This window comes from Microcaecilia unicolor, chromosome 3 (genome assembly GCF_901765095.1).
Source record: "Microcaecilia unicolor chromosome 3, aMicUni1.1, whole genome shotgun sequence".
NCBI classification, from domain to species: Eukaryota; Metazoa; Chordata; class Amphibia; order Gymnophiona; family Siphonopidae; genus Microcaecilia; species Microcaecilia unicolor.
In genome coordinates this window covers 469,820,575-469,843,720 of record NC_044033.1, presented here as the reverse complement: position 1 = coordinate 469,843,720, position 23,146 = coordinate 469,820,575, and positions in this window count along the sequence as shown.

Sequence of the window (23,146 nt, the reverse complement as noted above, 5' to 3'; positions counted from 1 at the left end):
CCCACCCCGGCGAAAGAACCCCCTCATCCCCGGGTGCACGCTGCTGGGGGGGGGTGCCGCACGCCGGTCAGCATCGTTCGTTTCCATGCTCCCTCTGCCCTGGAACAGGTTACTTCCTGTTCCGGGGCAGAGGGAGCATGGAAACTAATGATGCTGACCGGCGCGCGGCACCCCCCCAGCGGCGTGCACCCGGGACAGACCGCCCCCACTGCCCCCCCTTGGTACGCCACTGCAGTGCGGAATGCTAGGCGTGATATATAGAATCCAGCAGTTAGTGGCTAGCTGATAACCGACTATGTTGCGTGACTTATCCAGCTACCCACGAATATTCAAGCTCTGGTTGGCTAAGTTTAGTGAACAAATCTGACCGCATAAATAGCAGCCCTATCTTTGCCTGCTAAACTGGCCAGTGCTGAATTTTCACATAGCTGGTTAAGGGGTCCTTTTACGAAGCTTCAGCAAAAGGGGGCCTATGCTAGCATCAATGCGTCTTTTTGACCTCCACCAAGGCACCCCTTAACCATAGCAGGCAAAAGGCAGCTGTTTTTTTTAATGGATGTGCTGCAAGTGAAGCACTTCCTGTGTGCTTATTTTAGGTGGGAGCTCTTACCGCCACCCATTTAGGTGGCGGTAAGGGCTCCCACACTACCCCGGCAGTAAGCAGGCAGTGTGCGGCACACACTGGCATTACAAAAATAAAAATATTTTTGTAGCACTGGAAATGGCGCTCGCAGAGGGTGGGAACTACTGCCGGGCTGCTGCGGTAGCCTAGCAGTACTTCCCTTTTAGCAAGAGGTAAGCCCGCATTGTGCTTACCACCACTTTGTAAAAGGGCCTCTTAGTTAGAGCCAGCCAACCCCCCCTCCCCCAGATATTCAATGTTGGTCACTGTAAACGGCCTAACATTGAATATTGGGGGTCTTTGCCAGCGGTGGCAGATAATTGCACTGCCTGCTGCTGGCTGAATATAAGGGGATAGTTTGTAGGAAAAGCAGTATATATATATGGCAATTTTTTTTCTTTTTTTTTTTAAATTATTTCTTTATTCATATATTTCCATATATCATCACAATATGTGAATATGCAATCGGCATTTATACAAAAGGCAAAAATAAAAAATAAAGAGAAATATCATTAACAACCTTTCTGTCCACAAGTTTAGGAAATTTTGGAATCCAAGAATTTAGAATTTAAAGTAAAACATATATATATGGCAATTTTGAATGTGGACCCCGGTGCATGTAATAACGAAGGCAGTTGTGGAATTTTCCAAAGAAATGAAAGGGTGCTCCAACCAACATTTATTTATTAATGACATTTCTACCCTGCATAATCACAAACAAGTTTGGGTTCAATGTGGCTTACATCAAACTTTTAAAGCAAATTACAATAAGAGAATAGTAATGAAAACACAAAACAATAATAGGTAAAAACATCCAGTAGTAAGACGACTCATTTTGAAATAACAAATTAACAATTACCAACAGTGGCAAGTACTTCACTAAATAAGAATGTTTTCAAAAAATTATGAAATTTCAAGTAGTCAGTTACATATTTGAGTGACTTTGGTAGGGAATTCCATTTCCTAGTAGCTTGGAGGGGCATAATCGAACGGGGGTGCCCATCTCTAGGGACGGTGCAGCAAAAAGGCGGGGCAACCCGCATTATCGAAACAAGATGGGCGTCCATCTTTTGTTTTGATAATACGGTCGGGGCCAGCCTAATCTCAACATTTAGGTCTACCTTAGAGATGGTCGGCCTCGGTTTTCGCCTATAATAGAAACCGAGGACGGCCATCTCAAAACGCCAAATCCAAGCCCTTTGGTCGTGGGAGGAGCCAGCATTTGTAGTGCACTGGTCCCTCTCACATGCCAGGACACCAACCGGACACCCTAGGGGGCACTGCAGTGGACTTCACAAATTGATCCCAGGTGCATAACTCCCTTACCTTGGGTGCTGAGCCCCACAACCCCCCCCCCCCCAAACCCCACTACCCACAGCTGTACAACACTATCATAGCCCTTAAAGGGTGAAGGGGGGCACCTAGATGTGGGTACAGTGGGTTTCAGATGGGTTTTGGAGGGCTCCTATTTACCACCACAAGTGTAACATGTGGGGGGGGGGGGGCTGGGTCCGCCTGCCTGAAGTGCACTGCAGTACCCACTAAAACTGCATCAGGGACCTGCATACTACTGTGATGGAGCTGGATATGACATTTGAGGCTGGCATAGAGGCTGGAAAATGTTTTTAATTAGTTTTTTTTGGGTGGGAGGGGGTTGGTGACCACTGGGGGAGTAAGGGAAGGTGATCCCTGATTCCCTCCAGTGGTCATCTGGTCAGTTTAGGCACATTTTCGAGGCTTGGTCGTGAACAAAAGGGACCAAGTGAAGTCGGCCAAATACTCGTCAGGGCCGCCCTTCTTTTTTCCATTATCGGCCGAGGACGGCCATCTGTTAACCACGCCCCCGTCCCACCTTCGGTACACTGCCGACACGCCCCCTTGAACTTTGTCCGTCCCTGCGATGGAAAACAGTTGAGGCTGGCCAAAATCGGCTTTCAATTATGCTGATTTGGCCGCCCCTGAAAGAAGGACGGCCATCTCCCGATTTGTGTCAGAAGATGGGCGCCCTTCTCTTTCGAAAATGAGCTGGTTGGTATATCTCACGGCCATGGTTGTGCCGCCACATCCATACTCACTTTTACTCCAGTGGTCGAGCTCTGCAGCTTCTTCAGACTGCCTTGCTCCTGCATTGATGCATCTTCTGCCTGTTTCCCTGTTATCCAAGCCTCACTCTGGTGTTCCTGCATCCAAGCCTCACTTCACAGTCTATCTATGCAGGTGTTCCTCCATTCAAACTTTTCCAGAACATGTGTGAAGGGAAGGAGTATTCTTGTAGGGCTATACTACAGCCCCTGCCAAGACAGAACAAACAGACAGATGAAGAAATGTTTACAGAAATTAGGAAAGCTAGCAAATTGGGCAACACTATAATAATGGGTGATTTCAGTTACCCAGCTTCTTAATCCACTTCTGCATCTTCAGCTCCTGACAGAGAAGCCCTGTTTCGCCAATAATTGGCTGCGTCAGGGGAATATTTTTCTTAAACACCTCCAAGTCCCTAGCTCGCCTTGTGTACTTCATCTGGCATCAAAACTGAAATGGCGGACCCAGAGCAGTGGGAGAAAAGGCAGCGAGAGTGTTGGATAGGGGCAGGATGGATTGAAGGAAGGCAGAAGTACTGGACTTGTGGGAGGAGGATGGGGGCTGGAGGGAAGGGATTGTGCTGCCAGACTTGTGGGAGGAAGGGGATTGGAGGGAAGGGACAGAGATGCTGGATGTGAGAGGAAGAGGAGGAGGGGATCTGAATGGAAGGGAGAGAGTTGCTGGAGGTGGGAGGAAAAGGAGGGGGGATCTGGATGGAGGGGAGAGAGCTTGAGGATATGGGAGGAAGAAGAGTAAGGGGGGGCTGAATGGAAGAAAGAACTGCTGGACATGGGAGGAAGAGGAAGAAGGGACTGGAGGGAAGGGAGAGAACTGCTGCACATGGGAGGAAGAGGAGGAGGGGGCTGGAGGGCAGGGAGAGAGCTGCTGGACTTCAGAGGAAGAGGGGGGTGGAGGGAAGGAAGAAAGCTGCTGGACTGGGAGAAAGAGGAGGAGGAGACTGGATAGAAGGGAGGAGCTGCTGGACGAAGAGGAGGAGGGGCTCTGGATGGAAGGGAGAGAGCTGCTGGATGTGGGAGGAAGAGGAGGAGGAGGGGATCTGGATGGAAGGGAGAGAGCTGCCGGATGTGGGAGCAAGAGGGGGCTGGAGGGAAGGGATAGAACTTCTGGAACAGCACAAGGAGGGAGGGAAGGGAAACAGATGCCAGATCAAGGAGATGAAGGAAAAGGGGATCAAATATTAAATCTACAGCATGAGGGAGGAAGGGAGGGTGCGGTGGGCAGGCAGGGAATTGAACCACCACACCACATGCTTGAAAAGGGAGGAAATGAGAGGGAGAGAAGCTGGATGGGGTATGGTCAGAGAGGGTAAAGATATATTAGTACTGGGGATGAAGAGAGGGGAGAAGCTGCACAGAGAAATATAGGGACACAGAGAAAGGGAGATACTAAACATGGAGGAAGATAGAGGTACAGAAATGGAAGAAGATGGATAGTGGACATGGAGCGAGAGTAGAAATATCAAATGGACATGAGACCTTGGTGAGTGAGTTAAGAGAAGTCAGAAGGATGTAGAAACCAGAGCCTGGGACCAACATGACTTGGAAAATAAAATGAGCAGACAACAAAAGGTAGAAAAAATAATTTTATTTTTCTATTTTGTGAGTAGAATATGTCAGATTTGAAATGTACATCCTGCTAGATATGGCTGGGGCCCAAGGTAGAAATTTGGGAGGGGACATAAAAGCTTACTATCAGGCTGCACCTTCTTCAGCTTCCAGCTGTCCTTGGGTTCTCTCTGGCTAGGGGACCAAACGCAGTTGCCCTAGTTGTACCTCCCCTAACACTGTCTCTTGCATGTGCTATCATATTTTGCACAGTATAGGAGAAAATGCATCTCTTTGTATTTCTCTGTGCTATGCTACATGCAAGGTCTGGCTTCCTGGGATTTTGATTTAATTTGTTTATGGTTTGTGGTCACTTGTTCTGTATTTGGCATTTGTGTTCTGTGTGTGTGACCAAAGTATTCTGTTAGCATCAATTTTCTATGTAGTATTCTATAGTACTTCGGCTTGTTTAGGTTTCTTGATCGATGTATTGATATTTTAGGGCCCCACTGTAATATTTAGGGCATATTTAGGGGAAGCATATGTGTGTTGGAGGACCGTGACTCAGTAGAGGATGAAGAGTGCACCCTCTTGTATTTCCCTTAGCTCTCAATGTGGCCTGCAGCCACTGAGGCCAGCACTGCTACTCCCAAATAAGTTATTGGGAGTGAGGTAGGTGTGTGGTAGGAGTAGGGGCGTGGGCAGGGCATATCAGGTGACAGGTGTTCCTCTAGTGCCCACGCACCAACCTGTTGGCCCACCCAAAAATTGCCTTCTGGGTACACCACTGCTTGTGACCTGAATTGGCCATTGTTAGAAGCAGGATACTGGGCTAGAAGGAGAATTGGTCAGACCCAGTATGGCTATTCTTATGTTCACTTAAGTCATATTATTTCAGCATCATTAAGGGGTCCTTTTTCTAAGTTGTAGTAAAAAATGGCCTTAATGGACTCTTACATGGGATTTTCCTGCTTACTGAGGCCATTTTTACTGCAGCTGTAAAAATGGCTTTTTGTTTCAATTTTTGGGCATTAACGGTCATTCATTAATGTTGCATTACCACACAGCTATTTTTAAAAATTGCCATGTGATTATTTATCACTAGATTCCAAATGAATTTTGGTTTTGGCAACAAAACAAGCCCGAAATCCAGGTTGCCATGCTTCAGTTTTGGCCAAAAATGCAACTTCATTTTGGGCTGAAACTGACCCCCTCCCCCCACCCACGATCACTACCTGCCTGCCCTTACCTCTACCACTGCCAGAGGAAGTCCTCCTGGGCCAGTCGACACCCCCCAGAAGAGAGCAGATCACGCTGCGCCAGCCACCCCTTCCCCTGACCTCAATCCCTCTGCCCTCTTACTAGGGTTACCATATTTCCGGGTTTCTCCAGACATGTGCTCCTTTTGAGGGCACCGTCAGGAGTATGGGTGGGTTTCCCACTTTTCATTATTTGTCCGGGTTTCCCAGTTCGGTCACAGGACCTGCACAGCAGCAGCACAGTTCCAACCCCAGCTACAGGCAGCTCACGGTCCTCACCTGCCCGCACTCAGCTTCCTGACAGCCCTCCTTTTCTTCCTGCTGCCCTGCGTTTAAAACTTTTACCTCAAGTCGTGGCGGCAGTGAAAGCAGCATGCTCGCCTCCAGCCTTCACTTCCCTCTCAGTGTCCCACCCTTCTCTGATGTAATTTCCTCTTTCCGTGAGGGCGGAACACTGAGAGGAAAGGGAAGGCTGGAGGTAAGCCTGCTGCTTTTACTGCCTCCGCAACTTGAGGTAAAATAAAAGTTTTAAACGCAGGGCGGCTGGAAGGAAAGGAGGGCTGTTATGGGAGAAGAGGGCGGGCAAGTGGAGCTGGGGTTGGAACTGGAACTCGGGGGTTGAAAAGAGGGACAGGTAGGGATTGGGGTGAGTCACTGGACATGGATGGGAGGGGACAGCAGAGGAGCATTGCTGGACAGGAGAAACTACTACTACTACTATTTAGCATTTCTATAGCACTACAAGGCGTACGCAGCGCTGCACAAACATAGAAGAAAGACAGTCCCTGCTCAAAGAGCTTACAAAGAGGAGAAATCACTGGACATGGATGGGAGGGTAGGAGAGAGAGGAGAAATAGCTGGAAATGGAGGGGAGAGGAGGTTAAGGGAGAGCGGAGAATTGCTGGATATGGATGGAGGAGAGGGCAGGGGAGAGAGGAGAGTTGCTGGACATGGATGGAAGGATGGAGGGGAGGGCAGGGAAGAGAGGAGATAGGAGAGATGCTGAACATGGAGGGGAGGGCAGGAGAAATGCTGGACATGGATGAAGGGGAGGGAAGACAGAGGAAGTAGATGCACATGGATGGATGGAGGGGAGAGGAGAAATGCTGGACATGGATGGAGGGGAGGGAAGACAGAGGAAGGAGATGCACATGGATGGAGGGGAGAGAGGACAAAGCTGGACATGGATGAAGGGGAAGAGGAAAAATGCTGGACATGGATGGAGGAGAGGGAGGAGAGAAGAAGGAGATGCATATGGATGGAGGGGAGGGAAGAAAGAGGAAGGAGATGCATATTGACGGAGATGAGGGAAACGGAAAAGAGGAGAAAAACTACACATGGATGGAGAAAATAGGCAAAAGCTGGATCCACTCTATACCTCCTCCAGTCAAGACAACGGAGGGCCCAGATTTTACCTATGGATGTAGGGCAAGAAGTGAAGAAGAAAAGAGGAAAGTAAAGAAATAAATGGAAAGGCAGCCCTGGAAATGGAGTTAAGAGAACAGATAGAGAGCAGCAGAATCAGAGACTGGGACCAACATGATCAGAAAAACAAAGTCACCGGACAATAAAGGTAGAAAAAAATCATTTTATTTTCATTTTAGTGTTTGTAATATATCCAATTTGAGAAATTGCATCTACTGTCTTATTTTGCAATGTATAACTGTGTTTCTTTCTATTTTTCTGGTATTGTTCTGCATGCAGAGTCTAGCTTGTTAGGATTTGAAGAATTTGAAGAGGGGCTATTGCAAGGCCAAGTGTGTGAACAGGGATATGTTTGTTAGGTTCTGAGATTTTGATAACATATTGTTTCAGGTTTGGAAAGACTGTTTTCCTAATTCCTGGTCTGTATGCTAATTTGGTTTGTGTCATTTTGGGCATACTGGACCTATTTTTCTTCTCCTTTACCTTAGTGTGGTGCCCTGGTGGTCTAGTGTCCTCTTTGGGACAGGAAAGAGCCCCCTCTTTCCTCCCGGCACATCTGCAGACTGTCTTGCTCCTGGCACCACTTCACAAAATAGCTGCTAAGAGTTCAAGCGGCGGTCTTGCGAGACTTCCGTAGAAGTCTTGTACAGGGGCCGAGACAGAGTGTGACAGGGGGTGGGGTTGGTGTGTGATGGGGTGGGGTGGGGCAGGGGAGTGTGACAGGAGTTGGGGCATGTCCTATTGTTCCTTAAGGTAAATATGGTAACCCTAGCTCTCACTACCTGAAGGGCCTCACCAAACATACCTTTAAATGCCTTGGTGGTCTAGTGGCATCTTCAGGGCAACAGCATTTTCTAGTTGCTCTGGCCTCCACCATTTCCTCATCCAAAATGGCTGTTGTGGGAGATCCTGATAGCCATTTTATGATTGGAACTTGCATGGGCCTCAACAATCTATAGTTGCTTCTGCCCATGCCAGTTCCAATCACAAAATGACTGCGGGACATCCCATGGCATTCTCACAAGGCTGTCTCAGGAAGTCTCAGCAGACATTTTGACTGAGGAACCGGATGAGGCTAGAGTGACTGGAAATTGTCCACAAGAGGCCACTAGACTGGCAGGGAATTTTAAAGGTAAGCCCAGGGATATTTTTTCAGGTGGTGGAAGGGAAGAAGGATTGTGGTCAGGGAGTGGGTGGCCAGGTGGCCCAAGAGGACAAACTTTCCTTTGGTGGGAGGGGGGGTGGCAGCCCAGGAGGACCCACTCTTTGCTGGTTGGTGGTGGCCCAGGAGCATCTACTGTCTGCCGTGGGAGGGAGAAGTGTTGTTTTTGTTTTCAACCAAAATCAAATGGCAAATATTGGCTGATGATTTGGTTTCAGTCAAAATTGAGCATCCAGATTTTGGTCCTTACCACCCAGGTTTGTAGGTGGTAAGGGCTCACACAGTATTCCTAATGTAAATGAGTTAACCGTTTAGTGCATATACAGTGGGGGAAATAAGTATTTGATCCCTTGCTGATTTTGTAAGTTTGCCCACTGACAAAGACATGAGCAGCCCATAATTGAAGGGTAGGTTATTGGTAACAGTGAGAGATAGCACATCACAAATTAAATCCGGAAAATCACATTGTGGAAAGTATATGAATTTATTTGCATTCTGCAGAGGGAAATAAGTATTTAATCCCTCTGGCAAACAAGACCTAATACTTGGTGGCAAAACCCTTGTTGGCAAGCACAGCGGTCAGACGTCTTCTGTAGTTAATGATGAGGTTTGCACACATGTCAGGAGGAATTTTGGTCCACTCCTCTTTGCAGATCATCTCTAAATCATTAAGAGTTCTGGGCTGTCGCTTGGCAACTCGCATCTTCAGCTCCCTCCATAAGTTTTCAATGGGATTAAGGTCTGGTGACTGGCTAGGCCACTCCATGACCCTAATGTGCTTCTTCCTGAGCCACTCCTTTGTTGCCTTGGCTGTATGTTTTGGGTCATTGTCGTGCTGGAAGACCCAGCCACGACCCATTTTTAAGGCCCTGGCGGAGGGAAGGAGGTTGTCACTCAGAATTGTACGGTACATGGCCCCATCCATTCTCCCATTGATGCGGTGAAGTAGTCCTGTGCCCTTAGCAGAGAAACACCCCCAAAACATAACATTTCCACCTCCATGCTTGACAGTGGGGACGGTGTTCTTTGGGTCATAGGCAGCATTTCTCTTCCTCCAAACACGGCGAGTTGAGTTCATGCCAAAGAGCTCAATTTTTGTCTCATCTGACCACAGCACCTTCTCCCAATCACTCTCGGCATCATCCAGGTGTTCACTGGCAAACTTCAGACGGGCCGTCACATGTGCCTTCCGGAGCAGGGGGACCTTGCGGGCACTGCAGGATTGCAATCCGTTATGTCGTAATGTGTTACCAATGGTTTTCGTGGTGACAGTGGTCCCAGCTGCCTTGAGATCATTGACAAGTTCCCCCCTTGTAGTTGTAGGCTGATTTCTAACCTTCCTCATGATCAAGGATACCCCACGAGGTGAGATTTTGCGTGGAGCCCCAGATCTTTGTCGATTGACAGTCATTTTGTACTTCTTCCATTTTCTTACTATGGCACCAACAGTTGTCTCCTTCTCGCCCAGCGTCTTACTGATGGTTTTGTAGCCCATTCCAGCCTTGTGCAGGTGTATGATCTTGTCCCTGACATCCTTAGACAGCTCCTTGCTCTTGGCCATTTTGTAGAGGTTAGAGTCTGACTGATTCACTGAGTCTGTGGACAGGTGTCTTTCATACAGGTGACCATTGCCGACAGCTGTCTGTCATGCAGGTAACGAGTTGATTTGGAGCATCTACCTGGTCTGTAGGGGCCAGATCTCTTACTGGTTGGTGGGGGATCAAATACTTATTTCCCTCTGCAGAATGCAAATAAATTCATATACTTTCCACAATGTGATTTTCCGGATTTAATTTGTGATGTGCTATCTCTCACTGTTACCAATAACCTACCCTTCAATTATGGGCTGCTCATGTCTTTGTCAGTGGGCAAACTTACAAAATCAGCAAGGGATCAAATACTTATTTCCCCCACTGTATGCTCATTCTCCACCCCTGGCATGCTTCCTCAGTAAAATATTTTTAGAGCACAGTTAGCGCACACACATTTGGCAGGTACCACAGGATGCCTGAGCATGCCCCATGCTATGCCATTTTAAGCTGCATTAGACTTGCATTAGTGCCTAATGTTGCTTAGCAAAAGGGCCCCTAAAAAATAACTGAAATTAAACTTCTAAAGAAGGAGCTTGGTTCCTAGTGGAAGTACTGAAAAACTACTGCTAAGACACAGACCTGCTATTTTGCACCTGGGCTACTTATGGGGTTGTAGGTTTGCACTTGCCTCCCACTAGCCCCCACCAACCTGCCAGGAACACCCATTGGCAAGTGCATGGTAAACTGGGATGATGGTGGGATGGGTGAATACCCATTGGGATATATAAAGAAGGGTCAAAAACCTCATCAGGGGTTGTGGAGATCAGGATGCTGTTCAGAAGTGGGAAGGGGTGAAGTTTTTTAATTAGCAGTCTGTGGAAAATTCATTCATATTTAGGGCAATTATATAACAGTGCACCTATATTTTTAACCTGAGTAATATTTGTTTTATACTTACGTTTAAAAAGTTTTTTCCTGCAAATTTGCACTCACTAAAAGCTTGCAACCATTCCTCTATCCTACCACCAAATCCCTCTCAGCTTCAAACCATATTCCCAGGACCACACCTAAGCTAATTCCTATAGATGCTGATCCTCTTATTCCAACTGTCTGTCACTATACTAGCTTAGAAAGCTTACTAAATTTGCATGGCAAGGATTCAAAATAGTAATCAATCTGTATTATAGCCAAATATCAGCCTGCAACATACTCAGAAAAAAAAATAACGATGATTTGAATATAAGAAAATAGATAACTTTTGTATTAGACATTTTTGCTTTACCTGTGGGTAAAAGAGCACTACTACGGGACATGCTAATCCCGTGCTGGGAAATATTTCTTATTTTCCAGTGTGTGAGGTGTGTCTGGGGGCAGAGAGTAGGTGTGCCTTCACTAATCAGGTAGAATAGGCACATTACAGTGCCAATTAGTACGGGAGTAGGGAGGGAGACCTTACTGGTTCCTAAATAGGTGGCGGTAAGGGCTCCTGGTGGTAATGGCCACACACCAATAGAGAAATTAGTGTGTGGCCATTACAAAAAAAAAAAAAACCCTGAATGCAGCCATTTCACTACTGTGCTAAAAATGGCCGCAGCATGTGGGAAACCCACGCGCTGACAGCAGTGTCGGACACTTTTTAGTGCGGCTTAATAAAAGGACTTCTAAATGAAGGAACGACTCCTTCCCTACTTCCAGAAAGTTTCCTAGCTTTCTACACCCCTTCTGATCCCAGAATCTAGGTGTACTTATAGAATATGCCTAGGCATATTTTGTTTTGGTGCTGATTTTTTAGGCGTGAAATATAGAATCTAGTCTATAATACCTACAACCTTATAGTTACTGGATTTCTCCACATGTGCTCTCTAAGAATTTTTTTTTATCATGCTTTTGCATGCTTTCATATGTTTGAAGCCCTAATTTAGTGTTTTGCTATTATTTCATTGAAGTGAAATATGGACACTGGTAGCATGGGTTTTTAAGCCCCATATATCTTATGTAAGCAATGGAATTTTTCTGACGTATGATAGTGATTTTTTTTTTAGGGTCTAAGTCCCCCTGTTTTCTCTGTATTGGTCACTTTTCTCCATTGACATTGAGCAGGTGGAGGCTTCCTCTTTTTTATACAATTTGGGTGGTTTATTAATTTCACAGCACAGGCCATTTACAAATAGGGAGGCTTACTATGTATAGATGTCAAGGGAGTGGGGGTAGGCCATGAGCAGGTGTTCTTTGTGGGTCTACAATACAAATATGGATTCCTCATTCACATAGGGAATCCAAGTCTGTATTGCAAAAGATAGACATCAGCATCCACAGCTGCCCCAAGGCAAGTATAATTGCCTTTTATAATGGGCAGCTGAAAATAATGATGATTGTAAACACAGAAGAAACAAATCTCCACAGTAATATACAGTATCTAGCACAACAGCAAAGATGACTCAAGAGTCAGTGTTTCTTCTGTGTTTACATCGATCTTCCCTTTTGAGAACGATGATGTCCTTCGAACCATTGGAGAATGTGCTCAGCTAAAAATAATAACATCTCCCCCCCCCCCCATTATGTCCTTCTGATGTCCCCTCTACCCTAAGTCAACCCCTTGATATTTGATAACCCTGAGGCAATATTCTGACACCATCAGCCCCCCCCCCCCATGGTGCATTAACTCCACACTGAGACAACCCTTCTAATGGATCAATCCCCTGAGGCAGCAACTCCCCATGCTATGCCCAATCTCAGCACTCTCCCCAACCCTCCAGTTAATGATTCACTAGTTGGCCTTACTGAGGAGTTCCACGTGTCTAGTGAAGTGGCAGAAATGGCCACTTGCTCCCACTTTTGACTTTCTCAGGTTCAAATAAATTAAATAGACTTAAGGATATTTATATTTTTTCCTTGGTTGTCCCTCGTGTTTATCTGTTTATGCAAAGATAGATCAGCAAAATAGCCTATCTTTAGTCTAAGTTATATATCTTGTATAATAGCTATGCATAGCATTGCCATGTCCTGTGACCTTTCCAAAGATAAAAATAGCCAAGCTGACAACTAAAAATGCTTAAAGTTACAAAGTAAATGCATTTGAGTAGAACAGATGGATCAGGCAAGTGAATTAAATAGGGACAGAATCTGTGAATATCAAAGCAATCTTGTTAGGTATTGTTTAAAGCCAATCATCATTGCTGCATTTCCTCAAAGGTCACACCCTGCTGCAATATTGAAAGCTAAGGGCACAATTCTATCTATTCTGTCTCTACTCCCAAGCATCCTGCTAGTGATTAATTCTCTATTTTCATGCAATAGAAATTGGGTAATATTCTTTCCTGTCAGCTAAGCTCTGGCAGTTTCATAGAATGAATGATAAACTTGCTAAGCATTAGTACCCTTATCTAGACATACCATCTAGCTTGATGATGATGGCTGCAAGGAACATATCCAGATGATATAGGCAATGATAATGATTTTTTCCTGCTGTAAATTATCAATAAAGTATCCTAGTTACTAAAGCAATGCCACTATGGGGCCCTTTTACAAAGGGCTTGCCCGCATGCCATTGGGCTTGCTGTGTGCAAATTCAGAACTACTGTAGGAGCCCAGCAGTAGTACCCACCCCCAGTGTGTGTCATTTATTTATTTATTTATTTATTTATTGCATTTGTATCCCACATTTTCCCACCTATTTGCAGGTTCAATGTGGCTTACAGAGTTTTGTTATGACATAGTCATACCAGGATATCAGATACAATTAGTAATGTGCAAAGATTAGGTAAGGGAAGAGAGTAGGAAGGTGTAGGGCAGGATAATATAGAAGGCGGACTTTAATAACTAGGTGGGTTGGAGAGGTAGTTTTTCTGTATTTCTGTAGTGCCAGGGCTTACCTGATGATAATCAGGCAGTCTTGTATGTTGCCCGGTTACTCCTAGATTAGCGCAGGAGCCCTTACTGTCACCTAATGAGGTAGTGATGATGGCTGTGCACCAATCCTTATAATTAGCACAGGGCCATTTGTTAAAAAAAAAAAAACTTTTACCCACTGCAGGAAAAAGGGGGACTTGGCTCGCATCAAAAACACATGCCGATGCTACAGAAGGCCCCCTTTTACCGTGGCTTGGTATAAGGGGCCCTATATCAATGGGATAAAGGATGGCAACAGTAGTATACAGGGTTTTGTGAAATAACAAAATTATATTATTTGGGACATTTTTGATGTAATATCTAAATACGATTTTGGACATTTTGCTGAAAACGTCCATAAATCAAGTGGAGAACATGACCATTTTTGGATCCAGAAAAAAATATCTACCTTTTTGTTGCAAAAATGGCCATTTCCTGAACATTTGTGCTCAGTGCATTTTTCTTTTGTGATCGTTTAAAAATAAAATGCAAGGGAAAAATGCACAAAAACAAGCCATTGGGAATTATGGGGAGCCAGCATTCTTAGTAGACTAGCCACACAGACATCCCAGCAATGGAGCACCCTAGGGGGCACTGCAGTGGACTTCACATAAAAGGTCCCATGTATGCATCTCACTGTTACCCCATCGTACTTCACAGTGAGCCCTCCAAAACCCACCAATAACCTATTGTACCCAACTGTACATCTCTACGATAGCCCTTATGTCTTTAGGTGTCACCTACATATGGGTACAGTAGATTTTGGTGGGCTTTGGAGGGCTCACACTTTCCACCATGTGTAACAATTAGATTGAGATATGGGCCTAGGTCCCCTTCTCTACAGTGCACTGCACTGACCACTATGATACTCCAGGGACCTGCTTGCTGCTCTAATAGGACTGACCATAACATCTGAGGCTGTCATAGAGGCTGGTATGTACTATTTCTTTCATACCTTTGGGGGTGGGAGGGGATCATTGACCACTAGGGGTAAGGGCATCATGCCTTAATTCCACTAGAGGTCATCTGGTCATTTAGGGCACCTTTTTGCGACTTAGTTGCGATTGAAACATATCTAGACCAAAACATCTAGCATTTAGCCCTAGATGTTTTTGCTCTATTCTATCATGGCAGAAAAACATCCAAGTTCTGGGAATGCCCAAATACTGCGCCCAACATGCCATTGACACATTACGTTGTGATTTGGATGTACTGTAAATGAACTGCTTAGATAAACATCTTAAAATGGGTTTCAAAAATAGCGATTTGGAAATCTTGGGGGAAAAAGTCCATCTGGTGCTTTGTGCCGCTTTTTGGATGTTTTTCTGTTTCAAAATAAGCCCCTATCCTGCTTATAATCGAAAGAGAAAAATGCTTATATTGCGACCCAAATCGGGAGATGGGCGTCTTTCTCCCGTGGGCACCCAAATCGGTATAATCGAAAGCCGATTTGGGTGTTTCCAACTGCAATCCGTCGCGGAAACGGGTAAAGTTGACGGGGGCGTGTCGGAGGCGTGGTGAAGGAGGAACTGGGGCATGGTTATCGGCCGAGGAGAGATGGGTGTCTTTAGCTGATAATCAAAAAAAAGGCGTTTTTACCGCGATTTTGGGTCACTTTTGTGGACCCTTTTTTTTCACAAACAAGTCCCAAAAAAGTGCCCCAACTGACCAGATGACCACTGGAGGGAATCGGGGATGACCTCCTCAAACTCCCCCAGTGGTCACTAACCCCCTCCCACAAAAAAAAAAAAAAACACACTTTAAAAACTTTTTTTCCAGCCTCTATGCCAGTCTCAAATGCCGTACCCACCTCCATGACAGCAGAATGTGTTCTATCCTGTGACAGCCTTTCCCTGGTTCTGATGTGGCTCTCGAGTGAGTGTGACACCTTTTTTGTTATGCGCACTGCAGAGTCACATCAGCAATGCATTGTGGTGGGTGTAGGGTATTGGGCTCCATGATTCCAGTAGCTTGTGGCAAATGCTCACGATGTTGGTAGTTGGTAGGCTCTACTCTCATGGTGCTTTTCCCCCTGCTTACTGGGTCAGAGTGTGCCCTGTTTTGTTTCCGGTAGTCCATGAGGTAGTGGCCATTTTTGTTAGCCACGTTAGAGAACTTAGTTCTTCCCTTGAATGTGGCTGAAAGAGGGCATTGTACAGCATTCTGCCAGCTCGGACCTACTGCTCACCTCAGTACCAGCGAGACTCGTTGCCAGTGGGGCACAACCTCTGATCTGCAGTTAACTGTGAGTAAGCGTGCTTATTCCAATAAAGGACGTTTTCGGAGAGATTAGTCTTCAGGTGTCAACTGGTGTGCCAATGTTATATAGCAGCAACAAGTCCTAAAGGCCTGCGTGTATGCAGGTCCCTGGAGCACTTTTAGTGGGTACCGCAGTGCACTTCAGCCAGGTGGACCCAGGCCCATCCCCCCCTACCTGTAACACTTGTGCTGGTAAATGTGAGGTCTCCAAAACCCACTGTACCCACATGTAGGTGCCCCCTTCACCCCTACGAGCTATGGTAGTGTTGTACATTTGTGGGTAGTGGGTTTTAGGGGAGAGGGGTTGGGTGTTCAGCACCCGTGGTAAGGGAGCTATGTATGTGGGAGCGTTGTCTGAAGTCCACCACACTGACCTCTAGGGTGCCCAGTTGGTGTCCTGGCATGTCAGGGGGGCGAGTGTACTATGAATCGTGGCCCCTCCCAAGACCAAATGGCTCAGATTAGGACATTTTTGAGCTGGGCTTTTTTAGTTTCCATTATCACTAAAAAAAACAAACGCCCAGCTGAAAAACGTCCATTTTTTCAAAAATACGGTCTGTCCCGCCTCTTCACGTATCCGTTTTCGGACATAGACACTCATGGAGATAGGCGTTCGCGTTCGATTATGCCCCTCCACATCAACTGTATAAATTACAAGGATACAAGTTTAAAGTACAATCAATGGTACTTAGTAGTATCTTCTGCACATAAAAGTCAAACAACCTGTATAGCACAAAATCTGTACTAATTCTTACTCATGGTTTTTTTTCCATCAGTAATCAAAGAAAAACAACACAGTATTTTTTTTAAATTATTGCTTAAGAAAATGTATCCAACAAAATATTTTCTTGCTCATTTTTCCAGGGACATTTTCCATCAGAAAAAAATTAGGTTAATAGTCAAAAAAGCATCTATGTGGTCATCATTATCCCCCCTGTTTACTAAGCTGGACTATGTCAGCATTAGAGCATGGTGGCAGATGGGTAAGTGTTAGTGATAAGTGTTTTTTTTTTTTATTTAATTACATTTAATTTAATTCCACAATTATATTCCTCTTCACCATTTAAATAGCTCAAGATGGATAACAAAGAAAGTGTACAAATCTATATTAAACATCAACACTTTTAAAAGAATCTTAGGGCCTCTTTTACTAAGCAGTGGTAAGCACACCGCTCCCTAAACAGGAAGTACTGCTGGGCTACCACAGCGTCCCGGTGATACTTCCCACCCCTAGCGCACCATCATATCCGGCACTACAAAATAATATTTATTTTTGTAGAACTGGAGGGAACACGGCGGTAATCGGGTAGTGCCGCATGCTGCCTTGTTACTGTCAGGTTAGCGTTGGAGCCCTTACCGCCACCTCAATAGGTGGTGAAAGGGATCCCCCTGAAATGGCTGCACTGCAAGTGGATCATTGTAGTATGCTTTGTTGAAGAGATAAGTCTTCAGTGATTTCTGAAAGTTGGTTAGAACTCATGTAGGAAAAACTGGACACATGTGTTAATTTGTACTTTATTCCTTTGCAGCTGGGGAAGTGGAGATTCAGGGATGTACATGCTGATCTTTTAGTGTTCCTAGGTGGTAGGTCTATGATGTCTGACATATAGGCCGGGGCATCTCCGTAAATGATTTTATGAACCAGGGTGCAGACCTGGAACATAATACGTTCTCTGAGTGGGAGCCAATGCAGTTTTTCTCTTAGGGGTTTGGCACTTTCATATTTTGTTTTACTAAATATGAGTCTGGCTGCAGTGTTTTGGGCTGTTTGTAGTCTTTTGATGATTTGTTCTTTACAACCAGCAAAGAGTGCGTTGCAGTAGTCTAGGTGACTTAGCAACATTGATTGTACCGGGCTGCGAAAGATATCCTTTGGGAAGAAAGGTTTTACTCTTTTGAGTTTCCACATTGAATAGAACATTTTTTTTGTTGTATTCTTTGCATGGCTTTCAAGTGTGAGATTACGATCAATGGTAACTCCCAGAATTTTCAGGCTGTCTGAAACGGGAAGGTTAAAGTTTGGTGTGGTTATAGTGGTAGATTTACTCGTGTTATGTTGTGATGAGAGGATGAGACATTGTTTTTTTTCTGCATTTAGTTTTAATTGAAATGCATCCATCCATGAATTCATGATTTGGAAGCTGTGGTTGATGTCGTTTGTGATTTCTTTTAGATCATGTTTGAACAGGATGTAAATTGTGATATCATCTGCATATATGTATGGATTAAGGCCTTGATTGGATAGCGATTTGGCCAAAGGTATCATCATTAGGTTGAAGAGGGTTGGTCAGAGTGGTGATCCTTGGGGAAATCCGCATTCAGGTTTCCATGGAGCTGATGTATTCGAATTGGATTTCACTTGGTACGTTCTTGCGGTTAGAAAGCCTCTAAACCAGCTAAGAACATTTCCGCCAACTCCGAAGTACTCTAGGATGTTTAATAATATTTTATGGCTTACCATGTCGAATGCGCTGGACATGTCAAATTATAGTAAAAGTATACTGTTGCCAAATGCAGTTGCTTGTTTAAATGTATTTAGAAGAGTGATTAATACTGTTTTGGTGCTGTGGTGGGACCGAAATCCTGATTGAGAATCATGAAGAATTGAGAATTTGTTTAAGTAGTCGGTGAGTTGCTTGGTTACCATACCTTCCATTAGTTTGGTTACTAGAGGGATAGATGCAACTGGGCGGTAGTTGGTTAAGTCACTTGTTTTTTTCTTTGAATCTTTAGGTATTGGGGTGAGAAAAATATTTCCTTTATCCTTTAGGAAAAGTCTGTGTTGTAACATACAATTCAAATGCATCGTGAGGTCTGTTATCGTTGAGGGGTGAATTTTATAAGGTTGTTGGGGCATATGTCTAATTTGCAGTGGGATTTGGTGAATCTGTTGATTGCTTGGGAGATGGTATCATCCAAGAGTGTGTCGAAGTTTGTCCAGGTTCGGTCTGCTGGGTGTTCGCCGGGGGTTGGGTCTAGACAATCAAGGAATTTTACGTATACTTGTATACATAATATACTTGTATAGCCAATCAAATGCAATAAATCTAAAGGAAATGAAACAATTCTAGCTTTCAGCAACTCATAAGTTGTATAATTTGGAAACTTGCGTTCGTTTTTATTTATTTATTTATTTATTTATTTATTTATTGCATTTGTATCCCACATTTTCCCACCTTTTTGCGGGTTCAGTGTGGCTTACAATATGAGATGAATGATGGAAATACAGTTTGTTACAAATTGGTTATGGATTACATTGTGCAATAAGAGAGTTCATTTTTAACATTGTATATTTAAGTTGAATTTAATGGGTGTTCTTCTTTTTTTTCAATTCCTTTGCATTTTTTAAATCATATGCTATTTTTGTTGTAAACCGCTTAAAAACCTATAGTAAAAAGTGATAATATCAAATCAAATCACATGTAAAAAATCAATACATCAAATCACCTCTGGCTCAGCTCCATCCTGGGGTCTTGTTCCTCCTCCCTACCCGGCACTGAGGGTCACACAAACAAGTACTCCAGTTGCTATACACACACAGCTACCTCTGGAGGGATCACACAACCTGAGTGTGGGCCAGGGCCGGAATACTCCAGTAGGTTGGAGGGGTAATCTCTCTCTCTGGACAATCACTCTTGAAGAAATCCAGCAGTCTTGTGCTTTGCAAAAAAAACAGTAACTTGTTTTACTAACAGGAACTCAAACACAGTTCATAATAATCAACTTGGTCTTAACACTTCAGGGATCCTTCAGGTGTATCGGCTTAGCTTAACCTAGTCTTTTCTACATTCACAATTTCAGTCTTTCCAAACAGTAATTATCATTAAAATCAAACAAAAATAAAACGATGTTGTATAGCGTGATTTTCTCCTCGATAGATTTCAATCCACATTCACGGTACAAAACCTTTCGTCTCACACGTCTCATCATTGTCCTCAAAATCTGTACATTCCCACAGTTAAGTCTAGAGATCAGGTACATGGTAATATCTGCACTGAATCCCTCTTATGGTATTGTTCTGGTCTGAGGGCAGAAACAGTGAGGGCTCTGCTCTGTCCCCACTCAGTTTAAGATCCTTTGACCTGAGCCACCACTGTGTGGAGGGTACTGCATGGTTCCCAGTCAAATGAACTGTCCAAGTCCAATGTTATTCACTGAATTTTGCTCTCTGAACCATCCTGAAATAGGATTTTCCCCTCGGTCATCTGGCAGGGATGGGCTACCAAAGACCCAGAACTCCCTACACTTAGGGCTTTTATCACCTCTCAGGCCCAACCTCCATGGGCTGGCCCTTCCATGATTTTACCATGGGGCTGTCAGTAATAACCCCCAACCTTAGTGACTGCCTTGAAAATATTATATATATACACACCCTAGTTGGAGATCACATTGCCAAAAAGAAAGATGGCACTGCAAATGGCTTGGATCCTTATGCTGCCAAAGATCCACACAGATTTTTGTACCTGCTATAAACACACCCAAATCCAGTTGCATTTGTGTTTTTGGACTCTGAAACTGTGTTAATGTGTTGTACTGTTTCTCTGGTGATATTTTCCATTTTGGTGAGTGCTTAGATCCTACCTTATACCCAATTCACCTGAATTCTCTCCTTGCTACTCCTGCCTACTCTCTTATTGCCAATTCCTGCTCAACCTCTATCCCTTCCTGCTGTCCCTTAGCCCCACCCTTTGCCCTGCTGTCCCTTTCCCCTACCCCTGGCATCTACCCTGAGCCTAACATTTCCACGCTGAATTAGTATTTTATAAAATGGAGCTTAATTTTAGGGTGACCAGGCTTGAAAATATGGCCCAATCACATACCCAATTTTTGGCACTGAAATCATCAGTATAGGGTGTACATTTGCACGCTAAACTATGTTCAGCATCCATAATTGGATGTGGAACATGATTCGGCATTGTTTTTCTCACTTTCTGTACTTTGTTCACCCTTTCTTATAGGACCTTTAACTGTAGCTGTTCTCTGCCATGAGGGTAAATTTCCTGTCTCACCTGTGCTGGAATTTTCAATTGAGTTGTCAGATTAAGGGTGGAGCATCCTAAGCTTATATGAGTGATTTGCACCAAACTTCCTGTTCCAATATGCAGCCTCACTGGCTAAAGGTAGTCTGAGGGCAATGAGGATTCTGATGCATAATGGGACCCAAAGTGCTGATCTTAATCATTGTGATGGAGGCACGGTATAAAAATGTGTTGGAGTCTGTATGGCACTTCATATCGCACATCAGAGTGGTTTTTAGGTGGCCAGAGATGTTGGATATGTCATCTATGCAGTTCAATGGGTCCCTCATGTTAGGGCCTCTACACAGACCAGTAGCCTAATGGTTAGTACAGTGGTCTAAGAAGCAGAGGAACTATGTTCAATTCCTACTTCAGTAACTTCTAACTCATTCACCTAACCCTGTACTGCTTTAGCTTTGACAAAGCTAACATTGAGTCCACCAGAAACAGAAAGGATACTTTTATAAAAGAACTAGTAAAAAAGGCCCGTTTCTGGAACGAATGAAACGGGCGCTAGCAAGGTTTTCCTGGGAGTGTGTATGTTTGAGAGAGAGAGCCAGAGTGAATGTGCGGGTGTGTGACAGAGTGAGACTGTGTGACAGTGTGTGTGTGAGAATGAGTGTGTGTGGCAGGGTCCCCTCCCCTGTTCCTAATGCCCCTCACCCCGTTCCCTCCCCTCCTTTTCCTCCTCCTTCCCACACTTTGGGTTCCTTAAGGCTTTCAAAAGTCTATGTACCCCCGTGGCCCTAACGCCCAGTATCCGGATACCCCACCGCTTTCCTCCTCACCCCTCCCCCAAGATGTAACACTTTCACGTCCTTCATTTTTTTTTTTAAAGTGTCCTATCTACCCTGTGTCCAAATGCCCGGCATTCAGATTGTGTTCCTCTCATAAATGTTCATTTCTTTCATTCATTCAGAACTTGCCCCCCCCCCCCCACCCCCCCCCCCCGAACACTTTCGGTTCCTTCAGGCTTTTAAAACTCTGCTATGTACCCTGTGTGCTAATGGCCAGCATTGAGATTGTTTTCCTGTCCCAAATTTGCATGTCTTTCAGTCTTTCAGAACTCCCCCCCCCCCTTCTCCAGTTTAACACTTTCGTTTCCTTCAGTCTTTTAAAACTCTCCTATCTACCCTGTGTCCTAATGGACAGCATTCAGATTGTTTTCCTTTCCTAAATGTTCATGTCTTTCAGTCTTTCAGAACTCCCCTCCCCCCATTTAACACTTTCAGTTCCTTCAGTCTTTTAAAACTCTCCTATCAACCCTGTGTCCTAATGGCCAGCACTCAGATTGTTTTGCTTTGCCAAATTGTCTGTCACTGACGTCACTGACGTCAGTGCGTGCCTGCCTAGCAGACCACTTCCGGCAGGCACGGTCCCAGGCACATCCTGTTGGAGGTGAGAATTATTATATAGGATGTCTGTAAACAGTGGCGTTCCTAGGGGGGGCTGGCACTCGGGGCGGATCACCGATTCGCCCCGCCCCCGGGTGCAGCGCCCCCCCTGATGCAGCGCAGACCCCCCCATGGCAAAAGGACACCACCACAAAGGAAACCCCCCCCCCCCCCGCCAGGCGCACGCCGCCGGGGGGGGGGGGGTGCCGTGCGCGCCTGTCCTCCGTTGTTCCATGCTTCTTCTCTGCCCTGGAACAGGAAGTAACCTGTTCCGGGGCAGAGAAGAAGCATGGAACAATGGAGGGCAGGCGCGCACGGCACCCCCCCCCCCCCGGCAGCATGCACCCGGGGCGGACCGCCCCTCCCTAGGAACGCCACTGTCTGTAAATTTTGTATACAGTTCCCCAGAAAAGAAGAACCTCTCTCTATAATATGCAAAGTACTATTCAAACACTATATTCCTATGCAGTACAAAAAAGTAAGAAAGGGAAAAAACCCTCAGCACCCACATCTCCACCAAAAATTTGTTAACAGGGTAGAAAGGACTTAAACTGGGTTAAATTCTCTTCATCAGCTTAAAAAACCCTTTCATACAAAAATTTGTTAAAACTCCATGGAATGTTCAATGTTAATGGATTCACCCAAAACCGTGGCAAACTAAGTCAAAATCTAACACTTAGATTTTGACTTAGTTGAAGATTCAAAAGTGTATATAAAACCAATCACACTGACTGTGGCCAAAGATTCACTATAATCAGCTGTCTAAAGGTGTGAACAGCTAATCAATTAGTTAAAACATAAAATGTCTTCATGCCACCGGGATCCTGGCATGAAGACATTCTGTTTTCTAACTAACTGATTGGGGAGGAGCCGGCTGTATTGGTGGACATGGGTACCAATGACATAGGTAAATGTGGGAAAGAGGTTCTGGAAGCCAAAT